Below are 24,787 nucleotides of genomic sequence, written 5' to 3'. Positions count from 1 at the left end.
CTCTCTATTCGCAGATGACATGATTCTTTATATGGAAAACCCAAAAGACTCCACCCCCAAACTACTAGAGCTCATACAGCAATTCAGCAATGTGGCAGGATACAAAGTCAATGAGCAGTAATCAGTGGCTTTCTTATACACTAACAATGAAAATACAGAAATGGAAATTAGAGAATTGATTCAATTTACTATAGCACCAAGAACCATAAGATACCTGGGAATACACCTAACCACAGAGTTAAAGGATCTGTACTTGAGGAACTACAGAACACTTTTGAAGGAAATCGAAGAAGACACAAAAAGATGGAAGACCATTCTATGCTCTTAGATTGGAAGAATAAACATTGTTAAAATGTCTATACTGCTTAGAGCAATCTATACTTTTAATGCCATTCTGATCAAAATTCCACCAGTATTCTTCCAAGAGCTGGAGCAAATAATCCAGAAATTTGTATGGAATCAGAAGAGACCCCAAATCTCCAAGGAAATGTTGAAAAACAGAAATAAAACTGGAGGCATCACGTTACCTGATTTCAAGCTTTATTACAAAGCTGTGGTCAGCAAGACAGCATGGTACTGCCATAAAAACAGACACATAGACCAGTGGAACAGAGTAGAGAGCCCAGATGTGGACCCTCAAGTCTATGGGCAAATAATCTTTGACAAAACAGTAAAAAATATACCATGGAAAATAGTCTCTTCAATAAGTGGTGCTGGGAAAACTGGACAGCTATATGTAGAAGAATGAATTTTGACCACTCTCTTACACCATACACAAAGATAAACTCAAAAAATGGAAAAAAGACCTCAAAGTGAGAAAGGAATCCATCATAATCCTAGAGGAGAACATAGGCAGTAATCTCTTCGATATCAGCCACAGCAACTTCTTTCCCAAGATTTGTCTCCAAAGGCAAAGGAAACAAAAGCAAAGTTGAACTTTCTGGACATCATCAATATCAAAAGCTTCTGCACAGCAAAGGAAACAGTCAAGAAAACAAAGAGGCACCCCATGAAATGGGAGAAGATATTTGAAAATGACAGTACAGAAAAAAGGTTGATATCCAGGATCTATAATGAACTCCTCAAATTCAACACACACAAAAAACAGACAATCATATTAAAAAATAGGTAGAAGGTATGAACAGACACTTCTCCAATGAAGACATACAAATGACTATCAGACACATGAAAAAATGTTCATCATCACTAGCCATCAGGAAGATTCAAATTAAAAGTACCTTGAGATTTCACCTTACACCAGTTAGAATGGTCAAAATTAGCAAGACAGGAAACAACATATTTTGGAGGGGATATGGAGAAAGGGGAAGGAACCCTCTTACACTGTTGGTGGGAATGCAAGTTGGTGCAGCCTCTTTGGAGAACAGTGTGGAAATTAAAAATAGAACTTCCCTATAACCCTGCCAATGCACTAATGGGTATTTGCCCCAAAGATACAGATGTAGTGTGAAAAGAAGAACCATCTGTACCCCAATGTTTATAGCACCAATGGGCATGGTCGCCAAACTGTGAAAAGAACCAAGATGCCCTTCAACAGACGAATGGATAAGGAAGATGTGGTCAATATCCACTATGGAGTATTGAGCCTCCATCAGAAAGGATGAATACCCAACTTTTGTAGCAACATGGACGGCACTGGAAGATTTTATGTTGAGTGAAAAAAGTCAAGCAGAGAAAGTCAACTATCATATGGTTTCACTTATTTGTGGAGCATAACAAATAGCATGGAGGACATCGGGAGATAGAGAGGAGAAGTGAGTTGGGGGAAATTGGAAGGGGAGTTGAACTATGTGAGACTTTGGACTCTGAAAAAGAATCCGAGGGTTTTGAAGGGGCAGGGTTTAGGTCGGGGTACCAGATGGTGGGTATTATAGAGGGCATGGATTGCATGGAGCACTGGGTGTGGTGCAAAAATAATGAATACTGTTATGCTGAAAATAAAAAAAAATAAATTAAAAACAAAACAAAACAAAAAAAAAAAAAAAACATGAGAAAAAAATACATATGTTCTAATTCATCTACCCTGAATCTTCAGTGATATGGAATTCCTACAGGAGATGTGCAAACACTCTACCTCCTCATGTCTTCTCTACTCTATGTGAGTGACCTTCTCACTGACCCTCTTGATTTTTGCTGAGATGATGATCCCAGCGTTGTGAGATTGAGCCCTGTGTCATGCTCTACAAAGCGTGCGGTGCCTGCTCAGTGTCTCCCTCTCTCTCTCCCCCCTCCCCCTCAAAAAAAAAAAGCATATCCACTCAGATATCCATTTGTAAAAATGCCCAATATTTTTTAGTCTAGTTTACTGGCCCTAAAAAGAATGTGTTGACAGAAAACATTTATTTTGGAGAGAATGTCTATTTATAAGATAACCCTGCAATAACTCAGGATTCTGCTAACAGAAGCAACCTGTAGTTCAGATGTTTTGTTTGGAGAAGGGACTTGCAGAACCTTCTCCATATGTGCCACTAAATAATTTTCCCCAAGCAAGAAACTCTAGATATTCTGGTTAAGGGTACATCTTCAATTTAATCAAAAAGAAGATGGTATCTTTGCCTCCAGAAGAAAGATAGAAGCCAGCAAAAGAGGCACCCAAGTCAAGCCCTGAACCTCAACCCAGGCTGAAATTTCAGAACCAGGACAACTTACTGCTGTGATGCACTTCCATCAGGGAGATGACAGGGGTCACACTCCTGTACGTGCTGCACTTGAATCTGCACTGAAGAGACAGAGGCTGGATACATTGGACGCTGCCAAGGAGGCCAAGTCACCTGAGCCTTGAAGCACCACCTGTGAAAAACAGAGAGAGCATTTAGCTGAGGTCTCAGGACCCATACTCCAGAAGATACAATGTCATACAAAACTGAAAGCATGCTCCTCCCTTCCAACTGAAAGCACAAGCTCAGATATGCTAAAACCACAGGAACCTGAAATTGGTGAAAGACTTAGCATTGCTTCTGGCAGACCTTCAAATAATACATGCATGGTAAATTGGCTACCAGGAGTTCCATGATATCGATGCCAGTCCCAAGCAGGAGGATGTTTGCCAGGTGATGGCCCAGAGGTCTCTCACCATTTCCAACTAGTGACGAGAGTCTAAGTAAAGTTCCTGATTCACCAAGAACCCGAACAGGAGATCTGTAGAAACCCTATTTCAACTCCATTTTGCATGACCATCCTAGGGTTGCTTACTTCTCCTTGAAACTTCTTTCACTTTTGACAAGCGTTCTCATTAATCTACCCCGTAACTTCAATGACACAGAACTCCCATAGGAGATATGCATATACTCTACCTTCTCAGTGTCTTTTCTACTCTACATGAGTGACTCTGTTAGTCTTTCTTTTTTCACAACTCTACTTGGCTGAAATGAGCCTCTGGTCTTTCATTTCTAAGACATGCCTCTCATGGACCCTGGAACTCAAAAAAAGAAATAAAAAACCAACAACTAATCACCATCCAAAATGAATGTAAAGTATACCTAAGAGATTGAAAATTATTTCACTCCTAACCAGTGTTTATGCTACTGACCCAACAGGCATGCCCTCCAACAGCCAGCTTCTAGAGGATTCTGGGAGGATTTGGGCTATAGTTCAGATAGGATTTTACCAAACAGAATACACTGCCAGCCTCCAAGGTAAGGTCCCCAAACCCGATTGGGAATTAAATAGATTCAGAGCTTCACAGGACACATTGTGAGGCACAGAAATGCCTGGCGGTGGTGACAGTGGGTGCCAGTCCACATAGGTGATGGATTTCAATTCAACGGATTTGGGATGGTTTTTTAGATGAAAGAAGGCAGCCGCAAGCACACTTGGTTTATTAGCATCTATTCTAACTCAGCCTGGCAGGCATAGTGATGGATCATTCCATACAGATTTTGAAACCCTGCTGTGCTGGAACTTTTCATGAGGAATCTCTAGAGTGAACTTTCAGTAGTGTGTCCAAGCCAAAGCCAAGCACGATGCTCTCATCAGACATGACTGCAATGCCTGTCGATTTGGATTGATTTATCTTTGTGAGGTCCCCCAAATATCCTGAGATTCCTATAGCTGCCAACAAGTAACTTTTCCAACTCATCTGGCAAGGCTCCTGGGCACTGTGTGAACTTCACATCAAGGTGTGAAGCCTCTATTGTCAATGGGCTCCACAAAGCCACCCTTAAATTCCTGAAAATTGTCTGGTCATTATCTGAGTTTATACACGTTACTCTCAAATTGGACATTTCACCCAATCCTCTGGTAAAATAACCAATGTTTCCAGTGGTGTCCTGTTACAAGAAAAAGGCACTTGTGATGAACCTATGCTAATAATCCTAAGTACCTTGGAAGAAAGAATTCTCCCTGAGAGTTTCTGAATGATGGAGGGTTCAGAGAGGGAGAGAAGTTAAATGCTCCCATTTGTTCACACAGAAATATTTCATCACATTTCTGTAGATCATGGATACTTTCAGATACAATTTTCCTCAATCTGGAAGAAGAAAGATTAAAGAACCAGCAATGTTTCAAAGAAGAGTAACAAAGGTAGGCTCATCTTCCTCAACTCACTCTGTCCCCCCCCTTATTAATTCTTGTTTGGCTTGAATGCAGCTTTTCCATAAGTTCTGTAAATCTGTACCCAGTTGAGTTTGAGGATTTTCACGATCAGACACTAAGACCTCATGAGACACATCACCGTGTAAAGTCACAGGTATTTAGTGGTAGAGTAGTAATGAAAGGCCTGTGGACACACGCTTAATGAGATATATTTTCACTGAACATTGAAGGCAAGACATCAGCATGGAAGCAGAGAGGCCACAAGACACGCATCCTAGTCCCTAGGGCATGGCCTGTCCATGAGTTTCTGTATCTTCAAGCCAAACATACTCATATATTCTGAGCTAAGAGTTCTGCTTCTAGAATTTTCTCCCAAGGAAAAAACCCAGAGGAGTTGTAAAGGATTTGCAACAGTGTTCATGGAGGCTTCCTGGATGATGGTGACACCATGCATCCCACCGCCTTGCCTGAGGCCCACAAAACTGTTCAGTGCCCACTTTGTATCCATCATGGTCAGGCAGGTGTAGCCCTTTCTCCCCTGGATGAGCAGCACACCCTCTCCTGGTCTCCACCATGCCACTCAGCCTCTGTGATCCATGTCATTGATGGGTCTCTTTGGAAGATGTTAACCTGCATAGGCGTGGAAGGAGCAAATATACTCCTTCCCACCCTTACTCCCTCCTTGCACCCATCCAAGGTTTGTGCAGGGGGAGCAGAGCTGAAGGGACATGCAGATGGGGTTCTTCTTCTGTGGAGCTTCCAAGAATCCCCTTGCACAGAGCCTGAGCCTTACTGCTTATCAGGATATTTTGGTCTATATCCCCACTGCCCACCCAAGCCACGAGGCAGCATTCCACCTGCCAGCCTCCACAGAAAGAACTCCTGTACCCTAGCTAGCTTCCCTTCACCCAACACCCAAGTGCTGACCGAGGCATTCAAAAGGAGACTGGATTAGGAGACACACACACTGTACCCAGGTGCCTGACTGTGCTCCACACCACACATTCTACTTCAGCATTGTGGAGATGGCAGAATTCCCGCTTTGTGCTTTTTGCCCTGAGACATGCCAACGCTCCAATGTGTCACAGAGTACAGAGCCAGTCTTCAGCCCCCCTGTGATCTGGCTGTCTGATGTGGCTGCATGGGCCTGACCACCTCCCTCCCTGACTCCAGTCCTTTCCTATGAGCATATGCCTGGGCCCTGCAACTCTGGCTCTGCTCTGGTGCCCCAGGCCCTGGTTACAGATCGTCAATAGGCAGTTGAGGATCCACAGACTCTGGCTTGCTGGAACTGTACTCCCATAAACCCAACCATCATGGTGACCAATGTGGACCCAAGTGACAGATAGGACCACAGCCCCCACCTTACTGCTCAACCTCAGGGGGCACTTCTGAAGCAAGGCACATCAGACCCAAATACCTGCTCCCAGCCCCCTCCCCAGCAGCCAAATAACCCCTAGGGACAGATGTATAGGGAAGCCAACACAATCTACAGTCCAGGCTTTGCATATCACTCAGCCTCTCATGGTACGCAGTTGAATCAGAGAAGGATTAAGCACAACAGCACAAACAACACTTGAGTAGTGATAAAATGTGTTTCTCCCAGGATGGCAACATTTCCAGACACCCTGTAGTCAGCCTGGTTGTCAGCCTACCTGTGCTACAGTAAGAGCCCTGCTCTGACACTGATGAGCAAGCCACAGACCAAGAGTACCTCTGCAGGTAAGTAGGCCCAAAGGTATCATGGATCCTTTCATTTTGTTGTTTTGATTTTTCTCCAAAGTCCAGGAAGATACCTCTGGGGCATGGATGGTGCTCTCCATTCAAGAGCACAGGACATAAATGAGCCATATATTCCCCTCAACTCCACTCCTGTGTTAGGCCTGGTCAAGCTACTTCCTGTGTGTGCTACCCTGTGACATCAGCAAGACCAATGCACAGCCTGCTCTCTGGATGTGGAGAGAACAGGGATGCAGTCCCTGAACCACACATTCTGAAGCCAGAACTCTAAGGGATCTAGGCATGAGGGCAGGTTGTGTCACAGAAACTGGCAGGCATCACACTGTCCTGAAAGCCACCCAGGCTCCTGGCAGCCTCAGAGAGGGGGTTCAGTGCCTGCTATGCACTCCATATTGTCCCTGATTTTTCCTGACTCAGGCCTAAGCTGGAATCCCTGTGGTCCCTCCAAGGTCAGGTGGCATAAAAAGACCTAGAGTGGTTGGGGTGGCCCTGGAAAGGGAACCCACTGATGCAGATCCCAGAATGAGGTTGGAAGACATAGCAGGGGCTCACAGATATGGGAATCCACAGCAGATTGCTGTGGGAACAGGGAGCCAGTGTCTGTGGAGGGTCTTCACAGACACTGCCTCAACAGCTGTGTCCCTGGTAAAATGACTGAATCTGTTTATGCCCCACATCTTCTATAAAACTGGGCCTCACAGCCTTTTATCCCCCATAATTTTGTGAGGAGAAACCAAGACAATGAACAATAAGCACCTCACCAGTGCTTGGAACAGAAGCAGCATCCATGAAGACATATCTCCCTAGCACTGCTTGGTAGAAAACGTGTTTTGGAACCCCTGGCTCAGCTGGTCATGTCATTTTGATCATCAGAGAAAAATCACCTGGCTTCAGGGAGCCTCCCTCCAACATGGTGACTCAGAGCCACCCTGATCCAGTTACACAACCTCCTCTCCAGGGACATTCCTGCCAGTATGGTAAATATCGTGGTGTGTAGACACACCACCCCCTGTAAGCTCTGCCCCAGGAAGCTGTGGATCCAGCAAGTTTGTGGCTCCCAGTTGGGCCCAGCTGTCCTCCCCCCATGTCACCAGGACAGTGGACCTGGGCCTGTGGCCTTACCACGCTTGTCAGTGGTGATGATGTTGGCCTCTAGGGGCTCCCCAAGCCCTGCCTCATCTTGATCATCAGTCTGAAGATGTATGCTGACTCTGGGGCCAGCTCAGTGGCCGTGTATTGCCCCACCATGGCACCCATCTCCACTGTGGTGAACATGCTGGAGTTGCTGTTGGCTAGGCAGTAGATGATCTGATATCCTGTGGGTGGGACAGGAGGACCATGCATCAGTCTCATCATCCCCTTGAACCCAACATTCCCACCACCCTGCCACCACCACGCTGCCGTGTTTCTGCCATGTCCTCCTCCTCTGCCAGCATCTGAGAGGAATGGCACAGCCACAGTGGCAGATGGAGCCTCTGAGTGCTGGGCCCCCATGACTCTCATTCCCTTCCATCCATTCCACCACCAAGATGTGGAAAACAGTTTCATCTTTAGTGATCCAATACTTACATAAAACACCAAATACTCATCATATCAGCAATCTAAAACCTCCCAAAAAACCAACTTCCAGAACCAGATGCATTTCGTGCTAAATTCTGCCATTCAGGGAAGGATTCATATCATTCTGTTCCCCACTTTTCCAAAAACTAGAAGAGAAAGCTTCTAAACTCATTTGCTGAGGCAAACATAACCCTAATGCAAAAATAAATGAGGACCCCCCCCAGACAAGAGTCTTACAGTCCAATATCCCTGATGACCATAGATGCAAAAATGTTCAACAAAATACTAGCAACTCAAGTTCACCAATATGCTGAGAAAATCATATACTATGATCAAGTGGGATCTTGCAGGAATGCAATGATGGTTTACAGGTACACATTTTTCAAAGCATATTAAGAAAATAAAGAATAAAAATGATGTGATTATCTTGGGATCCAGGAAAGAATTTGACATACTTTAATATCCGTTTGCAATCAAAATTATCATCAGTGTGTAGAGCAGGAATATACCTCAATACCGAAAAGGAAATATATGGGGTGCCTGGGTGGCTCAGGGGGTTAAAGCCTCTGCCTTAAACTCAGGTCATTATCCCAGGGTCCTGGATTATCACAGGGACGGGACTGGAAGAGATTATGCTGAGTGAAATAAGTCAAGCAGAGAGAGTCAACTATCATATGGTTTCACTTATTTGTGGAGCATAACAAATATCATGGAGGACAAGGGGTGTTAGAGAGGAGAAGGGAGTTGGGGTAATTGGAAGGGGAGGTGAATCATGAAAGACTATGGACTCTGGAACACAACTGAGGGGTTTGAAGTGGCAGGAGGGTGGGAGGTGGGGGGTACCAGGGGGTGGTATTATAGAGGGCATGGATTGCATGGAGCACTGGGTGTGGTGCAAAAATAATGAATACCGTTTTTCTGAAAATAAATAAATTAATTTAATTTTAAAAATTTAAAATAAATAAATAATAAATAAATCAAATAAATAAAAATTAAATTAAATTAAATCAAATCAATAAAATAAAATAAAATAAATCTTTTTTTAAAAGGCCATATATGACAACCACACAGATTATGTAACATCCGATAGTGAAAAGTTTTTGCTCTTTCTATTTCGTCTAAGATCACCTAAGTTAGAACATTGCCGATCTTTCCTTGCCACTCTTGTTGAACACAATATTGAAAATCCAAGGTAGAACAATTTTGCAAGAAGTTAATCAGAAGGCATCAAAAGTGGAAAGAAAGAAGTAAAATGGTCACTATTTGCAGATAATATAGAATATAAGGAAAACCTAAAAGAAGCCAGTGAAAAATTGTTCAAACTATGACTAAATTCAGTAAAGGGGGAGGATAAAATATCACTACCCCAAAATCTGCTGTTTCTATATGCTAATAACGAATCATCAGAAAATAAATTAGGAAGATCATCCCACCTGAAGTTACATGAAAAAGAATGAAACACCCAGGAATATACTTCACCAAGATGTAAAATCTTGTATGATGAAAACGACAAGACGGGAAGGAAAGAAACTGAAGGCAACACACATAAACCAAGAGACACCGCATATTCATGGGTGAGAAAAATTAATAATGGTAAAATGTACATACTTCTCTAAGCCATCTACAGTTTCATTACAATTCATGTCAAAATTCTAAGGACATTTTTCACAGAAAGAGAAGAAAGTTTCTAAACATTTGTATGATTCCACAAAAGACTCTGAGTACCAGAACAATCTAGAGAAAGAAGAACCACACTAAAGGCATCGTGCTTGCTCATTTCAGACTAATGACAAAGCTAGAGTAATCAAAACAAACTATCATTGTCATAATAACAGACAAACACATCACCAGGTGACAGGAGAGAGCCCAAAATTAAACACACACATCTATGTTCTGGGAACTTATGACAAAGGAGCTAAGAATAAACAAGGGGGGGAAAAGTGTCTCTTTCATCAATGGTGCTGGGAACACTGGAGAGCCACATGCAAAAGAACAAAACTACCCCATTCTCTTACACCATACACAAAAATTAACTCAAAATGTGTCAAACAATTGAATATAAGTCCTGGAACTATAAAACTTGTAGCAGAAAACCCAGGGTTTGGAATGGTCCTTGATGAAAGGTCTTAGTAGTGGTGCTTTTAAGCGGACACAAAAGTAAAAATAAACAAAGAGGCAAAGTGTGGGCCTACATGTAACTATAAAACATCCAAACAACAAAGGAAACCATCAACAAAATAAAATGGTAACTTAAGGTAAAACATTTGTAAATTATATATCGGGTAAGGGGTTACTATTCAAAATATAAAGAACTCATGCCACTCAACAACAAAACAAAAGAAAACAAAGCACACAAAAGCACCAAAAACATCAAAAACACCACAAGTTATCTAGTGCATCAGGAGAAGTTCCAAATAGACATTATCCTAAAGAAGACATATAGATGTTCTACTTGAACATGGAAAGATGCTCATAATTAATCATCAGGGAAATGCAAATCAAACCATAATGAGGCCCTACTTCATACCTGTCAGAAGGGCTGCTATCAAAAACAGGAGAAATAGCAAGTTTTGGCAAAGATGTGGTGTAGAGGAAAACTCTAGTCCATCATTATGGGGACTATAAATGGGTATGGCCATTATGGAAAACAGTATGGAAGTTCCTCAAAAAAATTGGAAATAGAGCAACCAAAGGAACCAGCATTTCCCTTTCTGAGTATTTATATGAAGGGAATGAAATTACTAATTCACAAAGGTATATTCACCCCTGTGTACACTGCAGGATTATTTACAACAGTGAAAATAAAGAAACAACCTAAATGCCATCAGTGGATGAATGAATAAAGAAACTGTGGTCGATAAACTGAGTGGAATCCTACTCAGCCATAATAAAGTATGCAATCTTTTGATTTACAACATGGTGGCCCTTGAAGGCATTATGCTAAATAAAACAGGCCAGACAGAAAGACAAATACTAGAAATCACTTACATGTAGAACTTTAAAACAAAACCAAACCAAAAATGTGAGCTCACAGACAGAACAGATGGGGTCTGGCAGAAGTTTGGGGTTGGAGCTGGGAGAAATGGGTGAAGGTGTCAAAAGGAAAAAAGAAAACAAATCCAAATTTAGCATCTTTTTTTTTTTTCAATTAAGTAATCTGTACCCCCAATATGACTCAAACTTGTAACCTGGAGATCAAGAGTCACACACTCCACCAACCCTGACAGCCAGGGTCCTGCAATTGTCACATCTTCCGATACTCAGTGTATGGAGAAAGGGGAAACTAATTTAATCTATGGTATTTTGAGGGCTAGGTATTTTTTGGTAAATGTACAAAAGAAAGAACACATTCTTCAGGGTAACACATTCAGGACTGTATCTAGTTCTAATATTTATCATGACACTGAGAAAATAACTTGCCTTTTTAATTTAATTATTTATTTGAGAGACAGAAAGGGGGGGATATAAGCAGGGGGAGGGACAGAGGGAGATGGAGAAGAAGACTCCCCACTGAGCAGGGAGTCTGAACTGGGGTTTGATCCCAGGAACCTGGGATTATGTCCTGAGTCAACGGCAAGCTTCAACAACTAAACCACCCCAGTGTCCTTCTTAACCTATTTTCTGCCTGTTTCCCCACCTCTGAGGATATTATGAATATTTGCTTTTAGAACAGCTTCTATTTTTAATTTAATAACAGTTTTTAGATTTGAATGAAATAGAGGTCACTTAGAATAATACATATGAGAGTAGGCCCTCAAAAATGTTTTTAAAAATCTTATTCTGGGGGTATCTGGGTGGCACGGTCATTAAGCAGCTGACTCTTGATTTGGGCTCAAATCAAGTTCCCAACTTCTAGGAGAGAGCCCCACACCAGGCTCCACACTCAATGGGTACGCTGCTGGAGGATTCCCTCTCTCCCTCTGACCCTCCTCTCTCTAGCATATGCTTGTGCATGCAATCTCTTTCTGTCTCTACAATAAATAAATATGTCTTAAAAAGTCTAATCTTGAACATTTGGTGGTTGCATAATCATTTTCATTATTGGGCAGTATCTCCTAGTCTACAAAGCACTTTTATACATACTTTCTTATTGGAGTCAGGATATGGTCCTGGGAGAAGAATTTATTGTTTTATTTATATAGGAAAATAAAGAAAACCAGACTTAGAGCAGGGCTGTGCTATGCTCATGACTGCAGAGCTAACAGATGATCTTCTGTTTTTCAGTCCAATGGAGAAAGAAAAAAAAAAATCCAGACACTGTAACAAGAGCCAATGAAGGGCACTAGAAACTGATAATGGAATCAATGCAGTAAGATGATGCAATATTTTAAAATATTTACCCACCCAGCAGTGGAACAACTAAATATGTAGAGCATATATGAACAGACCTACGAGAAGTAATCAGCACTAATACCATAGGGAACTTTAATACCTCACACTTCTCTCAATGATACACCATCCAGACAGAAGATCACAAAGGAAACATTAGCCTCAGACAACCTGTTACTTAGATGGACTTGACAGATACACACAGAACCCTCCATCCAAAAGCAGCACATGGAATGCACTCCTCTCAAGTGAACCTAGAACATTCTCCACCATAGGTCATATGTGAGGCCACAAGACAAGTCAATAAACTCCAGAAGCCTAAGATTTTCCCAAATGATGAGTGAAAACCAAATCGACCATTTTTTCCAAACACAGTGGCATAGAACTAGAAAAATCAATTACAAGAAGAAAACTGGAAATTCATAAACACAGAGACTAAACAACATGCTACTGAACAACCAATTGAATTCATGGGCAAACTGAAATAGGAACACAGAAATACTTTGAGGGAAATGAAAAAATAATACAATCAAACAAAAGTTATGGAATGCAGTAAAACACAGGTTCTAAAATGGGGCACCCGATTAGTCAGTGAAGCACTGTGACTCTTGATCTTGTGGTTTTGAGTTTCAACCCCACACTGGGCATAAAGATTGTTTTAAGTTTTTGAAGACGTCATTTATTTATTTGACACAGAGGGAAAGAGAGAGAGACTGAGCAAAGTGGAAGGAGTAGCAGGCAGCAGAAGAGGGTGAAAGTGGCTCCCCATGCTAACCAGAGAGCTGATGCAGTGCTCAATTCCAGGACCCTAAATTCATGACCTAAGCCAAAGTCCAATGCCTAACAGGCAGCCCTAACACCCTAACACAGGCACCCCTTAGAGCTAACTTAAAAAAAAAAAAAAAAAGTGGTTCGAAGAGGGAAGTTTATAATACAGGCCTAACTCAAGAAACAAGAAACATCTCAAATAAACAACCTAACTTGATAACTCAAGGAAACATAAAAAGCACAAATGAAGTCCAATGTTTGTAGAACAAAGGAAGGAACACATCAGAACTGAAATAAGTGAAATACAGACTAAAAAGTCAACAGAAATATTAAGAAAGAAAGAAAGAAAGAAAGGAAGGAAGAAAGATCAACAAAGAGCTGGTTCTTTGAAAAGAACAAAGCTGACAGAGTCCCAGCCAGACTCAAGCTAAGAAAAAAGAAAGAGGACTCATCCTCAGAAATGAAAGAGATATTCCCTGATACCATAGATATGTAAAGGCTCATAAGAAAGTCTTATGAACAATTACAACCCAACAAGCTGGATAATCCAAAAGAAAAGGATACATTCCCAGAAACATACAACTTTCCAAGACTGAATCTTGAAGAAACAGAAATTCTGAACAAACCAATGACCAGTAGGGAGATTAAATAAGAAACCAAAAACTTCCAACAAGCAAATTCCAGGACCCCATGGTTTCACCAGTGAATTCTATGAATCATCCACAGGAAAAAAAAAAAAAAAAATACCAATCCTTCTCCAACTCTGCCAGAAAAACAAGAGGAAGGAATGCTCCCTGCCTCATTTTATGAGTCCAGCATGGCCCTTATCAAAACATCCCAGTGTGCCCCAAGAAAATGTCAGACAAGTATCTCTCATGAACATAGACATAAAAATCATCACACATGGACTCTGTAAAACAATCTGAGGGGTTTGAAGTGGTGGGGGTGGGAGGTTGGGGTACTAGGCTGTGGGTATTACAGAGGGCACGGATTGCATTGCATGGAGCACTGGGTGTGGTGAAAAAATAATGAATACTGTTTTTCTGAAAATAAATAAATTAATTTAATTTTTTAAAAAATGAAGGGGCAATTGGTGTTACAAAGCCATACAGAGAAGAGGCTGTTATTCACACTTATTCTCTCATATGATTTTCAAAGATTTGAGATATAACCTCTGAAATATTCATTATTTCTTGTTAATAGCTTAAAATAAATCTGGTATCAAGTTTTAAAAAAATCATCACACATATCATACTAATGTGCCGCATTCACAAAATGAAGGATCAACATCATAGGACCATCTCAATATATGGAGAAAAAGCATTTGATAGTGCTGCTACCAAATCACTGCCCCCCCCATCTGTGCTTCTGCTGCCTGGCTGGTCCCCACACCCCAAACCATGGCCACCCCCCTGTGCCATCCCCCCACTGCCACCCTGCTGCACCTCACACACCCACCTCCATCCCTTCCACCCCCCATGGCTGACAGGCCACTGCCACCAGTGCTGCCACCCTCCACTCTGCTACTCCACAGCAGTGCCCCTTTGTAACACAACAGCTAACCCTCACCATAGCTGCCCTGCTGCCCTGTGTGCTGCAACTGATTCCCTGCTCTGTCACCCCCAGTGCCCCTACCACTCCCTTGTGCACTCCCAGAACTCTGCCACCCTGCTGCACCACTCTCCAGTGCTTCTACTGGTCTGGTGCCAGTGTTTCCAACAACAACACCACTGCTACTGTGGTCACCCAGCTGTTCCTGCCCATCTCCACCACCCCGCCCCCTGCCCCCAAGCCATGCCATGCCATTGCCAGGCAGCTGCTGTCCTGCTGGTCCCTCCCAACCACATCCGGGCAAATCCCTCCCCGCTTCACCTCCATATTGGCTGCCATCCAACTGCACTTCCTTAAGTCACTGCCTTTCTCAAGTCACTGCTGTCTCACTGCCCCCCACTGCCATTTCTTCACTGCATACTGTCCCCTTGCTGCCGCAACTGTGGATAGCCCCTGCCCTGCCCACACAGATATTAACCTGATGCTCTTGCCCTGCTAGTCCCACCAAACACCCCCGAAATGTTAACGCCTGTTGGCCCCCCATCCCTGCTCCAGTGCCTCCAGATTCCCTCCCCGTTGACCTGCTGCTGCCCCCCCACTCATCCCAGCCTTCTCCCAGTGCTACTTCCTGGGTGCCCCTGCCTCATGACCCTGCCGTCTGCAGCACACCCCTCATTCTGCCCACATCACCACCGCTGCTGTTGCTAAGCTTCTGCCCTGTGCCCCAGGCCACTGCTGACCTTCACTGTCCAGTCCCCACTGACATGCATTAAGGCCCTACCCCGCCCTTCATGCCCTTCCTGTGCAGTTGCTGTGCCACTGCCTCCCAGTTGGTTCCATCCCCCCTTCTCCCCACGCCACCACCTGCCTGCCACCCCGCATGCACCTGTGCAGCCACACTGTCCCATCCTGCCCACCAGCATGCTCATTACTGTCCTGCTGCCCCACCACATTGCTGCTACCATCCCTCTGTGCTCTCCCCGCACCTCTACCCTGCTGGGTGCCCCACACCCCCACTACCAAAACCATGCCTTCACTATCATTGCCCCCTTACCGCCACCCTGCTTCTTATCTGCTGCCATCCTGTGTCCCACTCTTGCCCTATGTCCTGCTGCTGCCCTGTGTCCTGTTGCTGCTGGTCTTCGTATCCCAGCCCTATGCAGCCCTGCCCTTTGACTTGCATGCCTGCCTCACCTGCCACGCTGCCCCCGTGCTGTTCTAGCCACCCCTTCCTGCAGCTACTACCTAGTGCGAACCCTGCCCCCCACTCCAGAGCCTTCGTGATTTTCTACCCCTGTTCCCGCGCTGCTGCCATCCCATGAGTCCCACTCCACCTTCCCCACACTGGTACCACCAGGCTGCCCCCACAACATGAGTCGCTCCCACCACGCTGCAACCCCGTCCACAGTGCCCCCACTTACAACCACCACCATTTCCTTTCCACTGCTATCCTGGGTCCCCGCTGCATCTGCTATCAGTGGTGCCACCCTGTAGACATGCACCAAGCCCAGCAAAGCGTGGCCCTTGCTCGCTGCCTGACCCACCACACCATGATATTGGTGTCCGTTTATATCCAGCTAGTCCTGCCCAGGCCCAAGCGACACTACCGCCTAGCTACTCCCCTCCCCCACTCCAATGCCTCCTGGCTGCCCAGTATGTACAGCACACCCCACGCTACTGCCAGCTTCCTGCCCCCCAAAAATGCACCCCTGCCACCCTGCTGTGCCCTCCCAGGCCCCCTTACTGCTGGGCCACTTCTGTCCTGTGCCCACAGCCTCTGCTGTGCTTCACTGCCCCACCTTGTTGGCATGCACTATGAGCAGGCCCAATAAACCAGCCAAGCTGTCGCTGTGCTGCTGCCTCAGGGCTGGTCCCACACTCCCTATGCCGCCCTGCCGCCTATATTCCATCCCCCCACAGGTGCCACACGGCTGCCCTACTCGGGTGTCATGCAGCTTCCCCTTACCACAAGAAGCTTCCCCTCCCTGTACCAGTGCTGCCTGATGACACCCCCACTCCCTGCCCCACTGGCCCCGCCAGTTAGAACCGTTAGACTGTACTAGCCTCTCTGCCACCTCCTTGCCCCCATGGAGTTTAGCAGCCTTGCCCACCAGACCATGACACTGATGCCCCACTGATGCCAGGCTGGTCCCTCTCCTCCACCCACCACGACCAAGTAGCTGCTTCCCCCCCCCCCCCCCCCTGTTCCATTGCCTCACCGGCCACACGCATTACTGCTTTGCACGCCCATCCCCTTGGCCCCCTCACGCTGCCACCATCTTGCTGCCCGACACATGTACCCTTGCCACCCTGCTATATGCCCCACACAACCCTCTTTACCACTGCTGCTGTGGCTCCACTGTTGCCCTGTGTCCCAGCCTCTACTGTGCTTTGGTGCCCCGCCCCCTTGACGTGCACAAAGGGCCTGCCCCCCACGCCTGCCCCACTGATGCTGCCCTGCCCACTTTACGTTTACTATGGGCCCGCCTACCACACCTGCCCCACTGATGCTGCCCATCCCCTTTATATGTATTATGGACCCATGCACCCCGCCCTCCTAACTACTGCTACCCCGACTCATTGACGTGCAGGATGGGCCACCCACCACGGGCTCCTAACTGTTGCTGACCAGCCCCCTTGACCTGAAGGATGGGCCCACCCACCTAGTCCTCCTCACTTTGATGCCCCGTCCCCTTGATGTGCACGACAGGCCTGCCCACCAACAACCTCCTAACTGTTGCTGCCCCCCCTTGACCTGCAAGATGGACGCGCCCACCACGCCCACCCCGCCGCTGCTGCCCCACCCCCTTGACGTGCACTATGCGCCCCCCCATCACGCCTCACTGTTGCCGCCCCGCCCCCCCCCCTTGACGTGTACGATGGGCCCGCCCAACCACACTCTCCCTGCTGCTGTTGCTCCGCCCCCTTGACGTGAACCATGGGCCCGCCCACCATGGCATCCTAACTACTGCTGCACTGCTGCCTGGGGCTGCTCCCACCTTCTCACCCCCTCTGCGGCCGCCTAGATTCCACCTATCCTCCACAGGTGCCACAGAGCTCCCGCTCCTCCCAGTGCCACTACTGCCTGCCCCCATCCCTGCCTCTGATGAATCCTGCCCCCTCCCTTGTGATCCCAAACCCCTTCCTCAGTGTTGTCTCCTGGCTGCCAACTCCTCAGATCCATGCAGCCCTGCCCACCGTGCCATAAGGTTGATGTCCCACTGATGCCTGGCTGGTCCCGCCTCCCCCCACAAGCCACGACTGCCTAACGGCTTTCCCCTCCCCCTGCTCCATTGCCTCCCCACTGCCAAGTGCATTATCACGCTACTTCCACCCTGAATATCTGCCCCCCCTTCCCCACGCAGCTCACATTGCTACTGCCACATGTACCCCTGCCACCCTGCTGTACCCCTCACACCACCTGCCTGCCTTACCTCAGCTGCTGTGGCTCTGCCGCTGCCCTGTGCCCCCTGTCTCTGCAGTGTTTCGGCGCCCCACCCCCTTGAAGTGCAGGACGGCCCGCTCACCACGCCCTCCTAACAGCTGCTGCCCCGCCACCATGACGTGCACTTTGGGCCCGCCCACCACACCCTCTTAAATGCTGCTGCCTAGCCCCCAGGAGTGCACTCTGGGCCCGCCCTCCACACCTGCCCCGCTGCTACTGATGCACAGCTGCTACCTTCAGGCTGGTCCCACCTCCACTCCTGGTTACTGCTGCCTAGATTCCACCCACCCCCAACAGTCACTGCAGGGCTGCCCCACTTGGCTGTCACACAGCTCCCGCATCATGGGCCCTCCACTGCTCCCTGTGCCATTACCGCCTGGCTGTCCCTCACCTGCCTCTGGTGACCCCTGATATTTCCCATATGGGTCCCGCTCCTCTACCATAGGGTCATCACCTGGCTGCCACCTCCTCCCGCCTGGGCAGTCCCACGACCCTGCCTACTACCCCATGCCATTATGGCCCGATTGCCCCACTGAGTTGCCCTTGATTTTCGCTGCCACCCCCCACAGCTACCACACCGCAGGGTCTTGCTGTCCCGCTGCATATCCCCCCGATTGCCACTGCAGACGTCCCCAACTACTCTCCACCTCACCTCTTCTTACCACCCTGACCCAGCCCCCCTCCCCAACCCAAAACCCGCTACCCTGGTGCTGCTGCCAGTGATTACAAGGCAACTGTTCCTTCCTTGGTTGCCCTGCTGCTGCTGCCTTGCCCCACTACCATGAGACCGCCGCCCTGCTGGTCCTTCCCCTCCCACCATTAACCCCCACTCCAGGACTGTCCTGCTTCACCCACCCCCTCTGCTGCTGACCCACTGTGCCCTGCCAACAACACTGCGACCCCACTGCACCTCCATGATGCCACTGTGCCTATGACCCAGTGACATTGCTTCCCCGCTGCTCCCCCCCGTTGCCCCTGCTGCCTCACTGCACCCCTCTGCTTTCTGCCTCCCCTCCCCGCTGCTGCTTCCCCCACCCCACCACTGTTGCGTCCCCCATGCAGGCCCTCTGTACCACCCTACTGCTGCCCAGGGGCTGCCTGCCTTTTCTGACATCACTGGCATACCCTGGACATCATCAGTGGGAGAGCAGCCCTAAGAGAATTTCTGCATATGGACTGGTGGCAGGTGTGTTCTGGAAGTGGGTTGGAGGTATAGGCATGGGGTTAAATCCCAAGAAGGAAAATGTTAGCATAATTATATTTAGTGTTAAAATAGCCTAAAGAGCTAAAGTAAAGTGCTTTTAATGTATCCTTCTTTTCCATACAGTGACTTTATTCATCATAATGTGCACCTGAAAATAATATAATCTCAAGTTAACTAACTGGAGTGAAAATTAAAACTTTTTAAGAAAGAAAGATGAATACAAACGTTTTAACATTATGCATTGATTGACATACAGACATTAAGGGAACAGTTTGCATAATAAAATGTGTATATGTGTCTGGGTGATCTTTCTCAACAAAGACTGGTCAAAATCATGGAAAAGATGAGTTTTATTTCTCTTCAGAAGCACTCACTGTTCTGGGTTTTCATGTATAGTGTACATACATATGAACAAGTTTTTCTCAAAAACTAAACTAAAAAAAAAAAAAAAAAAAAAAAAAAAAAGCTCCCAAGAACCCACACTAGATGTCCATTGTAGAATTGCATGAACAGAAATGCCCTCATTAGCTTTGTTGATTAGAAGACCTTGGGAGATACTCATTTCAGAAATAAGTGTCAAGTGAAATTCATCATAAACCAGAACTTCTCCCTTACCATAATGTTCACTGGGGAACTTAACACTCCATTTTATTTTTCTCTGATCACCAGAAAAATAAAAACTTAACAACACACATAGCCCAGTGGTTATATTAAATTTATGCTTTGCTCTCTCTGAGTGGTAGAACTGAAACCTTGGGGCTGACTCTGTGATCATAGATGTGTTACTTTTAGGATAAGATGTACATTAATTTAAGTATATGAACAAATTCACCCTCGTTATGTTTTCCACAGCAAGCATTTTCACTGACATAATTTCATGGGATCTTCATCACAGTCCAGGTGAAAGCCAAGGTAAATGTTTATGGTATATAAAAGGAAAGCAAAGGTAAATGCACAAAATAAGAATCTGTGAAATAAGACAAATGCAGTCCAGTAAGTTTTAAGACCTAATAAGCTGTATTAATTGATCCACCAATGAATTGGATAGTATCCTATCCAGTAGATAGAAGGGCTCTGCAAATGGCCACAAGAAAGAAAAGACTTCCAAGATAGCCTGTGAGATGGAGTACATGGGTTGTGAAGTCAGCTAAGTGTCACACTCTTGGTTTTGGCTCAGGTCCTGTCCTCAGGGTCTTGGGATCCAGCCCTTCACATGGATCTGTGCTCAGCACAGAGCCTGTTTGTGTTTCACTCTCCCTCTCCCTCTGACCCCTCCCGCAAATAAATTAATCTTATAAATAAGACATCAATGGATAAAACAAAACATAATCAGCTAAGAATTCATTGTTTTAGGCAAGATCACCCTCCTAAGGGAAACATACGGAGCCAATAAGTAGACTTCCTAGCGCTGACCAGGAAATTCCCACCTGGGCTGGCTAAAGTTATGTAGTTCTGGATGTTGCAACTGCAGCTGGGTCATTATTAAGACTTGGCTCACCAACTTAGGGCCTTAAGCCATGTGAGGGCATTTTGAGCCTGTGGCTTTCCTTTTGAACAACCCCAACTTTTGATCAGATTCTCAAATTAACTGAGACATGGGCTCAAAATTGAAGGCTTTAACATCACTCTCAGCAACTGCTCTGAAGTGCTCACAGTACTTGTTGTTCCATAGTGTACTATTCAGAGTTCTTGACCTTTCTGATTAATCCTTGTGATGCTCACAGGTCACCACTGCAGTCTTACAATTTTTGAGCTGGTTATGATCTTATTTTCATTTGTTTGTTTGGTTTTCTGATGTTCCAGTCTTAGAAAGATCATTAGTGTTCAGGTTAGTGTCTCTGTATTTGTATTTAGAGCTTTTGATAAAACATAAAGCACCCCACAGATTATATTGATTAAAATAAACAAGATAATTCCCAATGTTTGGAGTGAAATTTGAGGCTATGTGCTCCAAGACTCAAAGCAATTAAAAACAAATGAGTAAGAAAGACCCTGCTGAAGGAATCACTCTTTTAAGCCACGTGGCTTCCTCAGTAACCTGATGTTATTGGGCTTCAACTTCCCCCGGAACTGTACATTAGGGTTTAGCACATACTGTTGTCTGCAGTACAGACCCAGCATTTCTCAGCTAAGAGATAACTAAGGGCTGTCTTTTTTTCAAGAACTCCTTTGGCCAGAGTGTAAGGATTCTTATTAGGCAGACATTGCTTTGGTAAAGGGTTCTTCAAAAATTTAAAGAATGAAGGAAAAGGTCTTGATCATACTCCATCTACATTTATCCCTAACCTGGGAAGTAAGGCCAGCCAAAGGCATGAATATTGGAACACAATTTTTCCTGCTGGTTCCCTTCTAACTCAGATCATGAATGTAGGAAAGTTAACCAATGAGATGTCTTATTTAGCCTGAGTAATTTTCAAACCAGGGTTGAGTTTTCTGGTAGCCTGGAATAAAAGGTTGCTCTAAATTCCAGAGGATACTGCTGTAGTAATAAACTGGACAATAAATATGAGTGTGTTACCTTTCCAGGCCATTTGCAGAATAAAAGAAAAGAGAAGAGAGATAAAGTATCAAATGTTTGTTCAAAGCTTGGAGTCTTGATCCATTGTCTTGGGTGAGCATGGTCTACCTAGATGTCAGCTATTTCACTTTCTTCCAAGTAGATTCAGATATACCAAGTGTCTGTGTAGGACCAGATGTCAGGTGGAGACTTCTGTAGCTATGGGATGTGCACTGGAAGCTCAATACCTTTGAGTTTTACAGAAGGAGATTTAGTTAAATTCCCTCTTTGACTGGATTTCAAGGACTGTCTTCCTCTAATGATGTGTCTCAAATACTTAATCACCAGGATGTAAACTGTGATGGAGAGTCTTTTTTTAATTGTTATCTTTTTAATTGTTATCTAGGAAGTCTTCCATAATCTCTTGATGACAGGCTTGAGCAATGGACATCGCAGACTTACAGTAGTTGGATAGACCAGCATGCAACACAATGGATCAGTAAAAGTTTGTACACCAAAACAATTCAATTAAGTCTGCAAGGATTTCCTAAAGGCTCCTGTGATTTGCCCAGTGAAATATGTGCCCTGGTTACCTGAGATCACAGTAAGTGTGCCTCAAGTGAGAAATCCTTTTTTAACAGGGTCTTTGCCATAGTCCAATCATCAGCCTCTTGGCAGGGAAATGCTTTAACTGATGCAGAAAATACAGAAACAGCAACAAGGGTATATGAAATAACCTACTAAGAGGCAGTGGAATAAACCCAGCTGCAGGTGTTCAAGGAGTCCACAGGAATGAGACCTGAAAACTCTGGAGACAAAAGGTTGTTCAGGATTATGGACCTGACAAGTTAGACACCATGGGTAAACAAGTTTTCATTCTTTTTTTAATTAATTAATTTATTTTCAGAAAAACAGTATTGATTATTTTTTCACCACACCCAGTGCTCCATGAAATGCGTGCCCTCTATAATACCCACTACCTGGTACCCCGACCTCTCACTCCCCCCGCAAATTCAAACCCCTCAGATTGTTTTCAGAATCCATAGTCTCTAATGGTTCACCTCCCCTTCCAATTTATCCCAACTCTCTTCTCCTCTCTAACACCCCTTGTCCTCCATGATATTTGTTATGCTCCACAAATAAGTGAAACCATATAATTGACTCTCTTTTCTTGACTTATTTCACTCAGCATAATCTCTTCCAGTCCCGTCCATGTTGCTACAAAAAAGTTGGGTATTCTTCCTTTCTGATGGAGGCGTAATACTCCATAGTGTATATGGACCACATTTTCCTTATCCATTCATCCATTGAAGGGCATCTTGGTTCTTTCCATAGTTTGGCGACTGTGGCCATAGCTGCTATAAACATTGGGGTACAGATGGCCCTTCTTTTCATGACATCTGTATCTTTGGGGATAATACCCAGGAGTGCAATGGCAGGGTCATAGGGAAGTTCTATTTTTAATTTCTTGAGGAATCTCCACACTGTTCTCCAAAAAGACTGCACCAACTTGCATTCCCACCAACAGTGGAAGAGGGTTCCCCTTTCTCCACATCCTCTCCAACACATGTTGTTTCATATTTTGTTAATTTTGGCCATTCTAACTGGTGTAAGGCGACATCTCAATGTGGTCTTAATTTGAATCTCCCTGAGGGCTAGTGATGATGAACACGTTTTCATGTGTCTGATAGCCATTTGTACGTCTTCACTGGAGAAGTGTCTGTTCATATCTTCTGCCCATTTTTTGTTATGTTTGCCTGTTTCGTGTGTGTTGAGTTTGAGCAGTTCATTATAGATCCTGGATATCAACCTTTTGTCTGTACTGTCATTTGAAATATCTTCTCCATTCCATGGGTTGCTTCTTTGTTTCTTTGACTGTTTCCTTTGCTGTGCAGAAACTTTTGATTTTGATGAAGTCCCAAAAGTTTATTTTCACTTTTGTTTCCTTTGCCTTTGGAGACATATCTTGAAAGAAGTCGCTGTGGCTGATATCGAAGAGATTACTGCCTATGTTCTCCTCTAGGATTCTGATAGATTCCTGTCTCATGTTGAGGTCTTTTATCCATTTTGATTTTATCTTTGTGTATTGTGTAAGACAATGGTCGAGTTTCATTCTTCTACGTATACCTGTCCAGTTTTCCCAGCACCATTTATTGAAGAGACTGTCTTTTTTCCATTGTATATTTTTTTTTCCTGTTTTGTCGAAGATTATTTGCCCATAGAGTTGAGGGTCCATATCTGGGCTCTCTACTCTGTTCCACTGGTCTATGTGTCTGTTTTTATGCCAGTACCATGCTGTCTTGGTGACTACAGTTTTGTAATAAAGCTTGAAATCAGGTAACGTGATTCCCCCAGCTTTATTTTTGTTTTTCAACATTTCCTTAGCGATTCGGGGTCTCTTCTGATTCCATACAAATTTTTGGATTATTTGTTCCAGCTCTTTGAAGAAAACCGTGGAATTTTGATCAGAATGGCATTAAAAGTATAGATTGCTCTAGGCAGTATAGACATTTGAACAATGTTTATTCTTCTGATCCAAGAGCATGGAATGGTCTTCCATCTTTTTGTGTCTTCTTCAATTTCTTTCATGAGTGTTCTGTAGTTCCTCAAGTACAGACACCTCTGTGGTTACCTCTTTGGTGAGGTTTATTCCCAGGTATCTTATGGTTCTTGGTGCTATAGTAAATGGAATCGATTCTCTAATTTCCATTTCTCTATTTTCATTGTTAGTGTATAAGAAAGCCACTGACTTCTGCACATTGACTTTGTATCCTGCCACATTGCTGAATTGCTGTATGAGTTCTAGTAGTTTGGGGGTGGAGTCTTTTGGGTTTTCCATATAAAGAATCATGTCATCTGGGAAGAGAGAGAGTTTGACTTCTTCATTGCCAATTTGGATACCTTTTATTTCTCTTTATTGTCTGATTGCTGTTGCTAGGATTTCTAATACTATGTTGAACAAGAGTGGTGAAAGTGGGCATCCCTGTCTTGTTCCTGATCTCAACGGAAGGCTGCAAGCTTTTACCTATTGAGGATGATATTTGCTGTGGGTCTTTCATAGATATATTTGATGAAGTTCAGGAATGTTCCCTCCATCCCTATACTTTGAAGCGTTTTAATCAAGAACGGATGCTGGATTTTG

At 44.9% G+C, this 24,787-nt stretch overlaps 1 long non-coding RNA gene across 1 annotated transcript in view; it reads right to left on the bottom strand.

The window, feature by feature from the left end:
• The window catches only part of LOC123388867, a 28,043-nt gene extending 11,226 nt beyond the window's left edge, over positions 1-16,817 (bottom strand). Inside the window, exons 1-3 of the long non-coding RNA XR_006603390.1 lie at positions 16,719-16,817; positions 7,414-7,607; positions 2,668-2,808 (exon numbers count right to left, since the gene is read on the bottom strand). This is a non-coding gene — a long non-coding RNA (uncharacterized LOC123388867). The remainder of the gene's footprint in view (positions 1-2,667; positions 2,809-7,413; positions 7,608-16,718) is intronic.
• Between the last annotated feature and the right edge of the window lie 7,970 nt (positions 16,818-24,787).

The sequence above is a fragment of the Mustela putorius genome, unplaced genomic scaffold (assembly GCF_011764305.1).
Source record: "Mustela putorius furo isolate JIRA1106 unplaced genomic scaffold, ASM1176430v1.1 tig00003914_pilon_pilon_pilon, whole genome shotgun sequence".
In the NCBI taxonomy this organism is placed as follows: Eukaryota; Metazoa; Chordata; class Mammalia; order Carnivora; family Mustelidae; genus Mustela; species Mustela putorius.
This window is presented reverse-complemented; position numbering and strand designations above follow the sequence as displayed.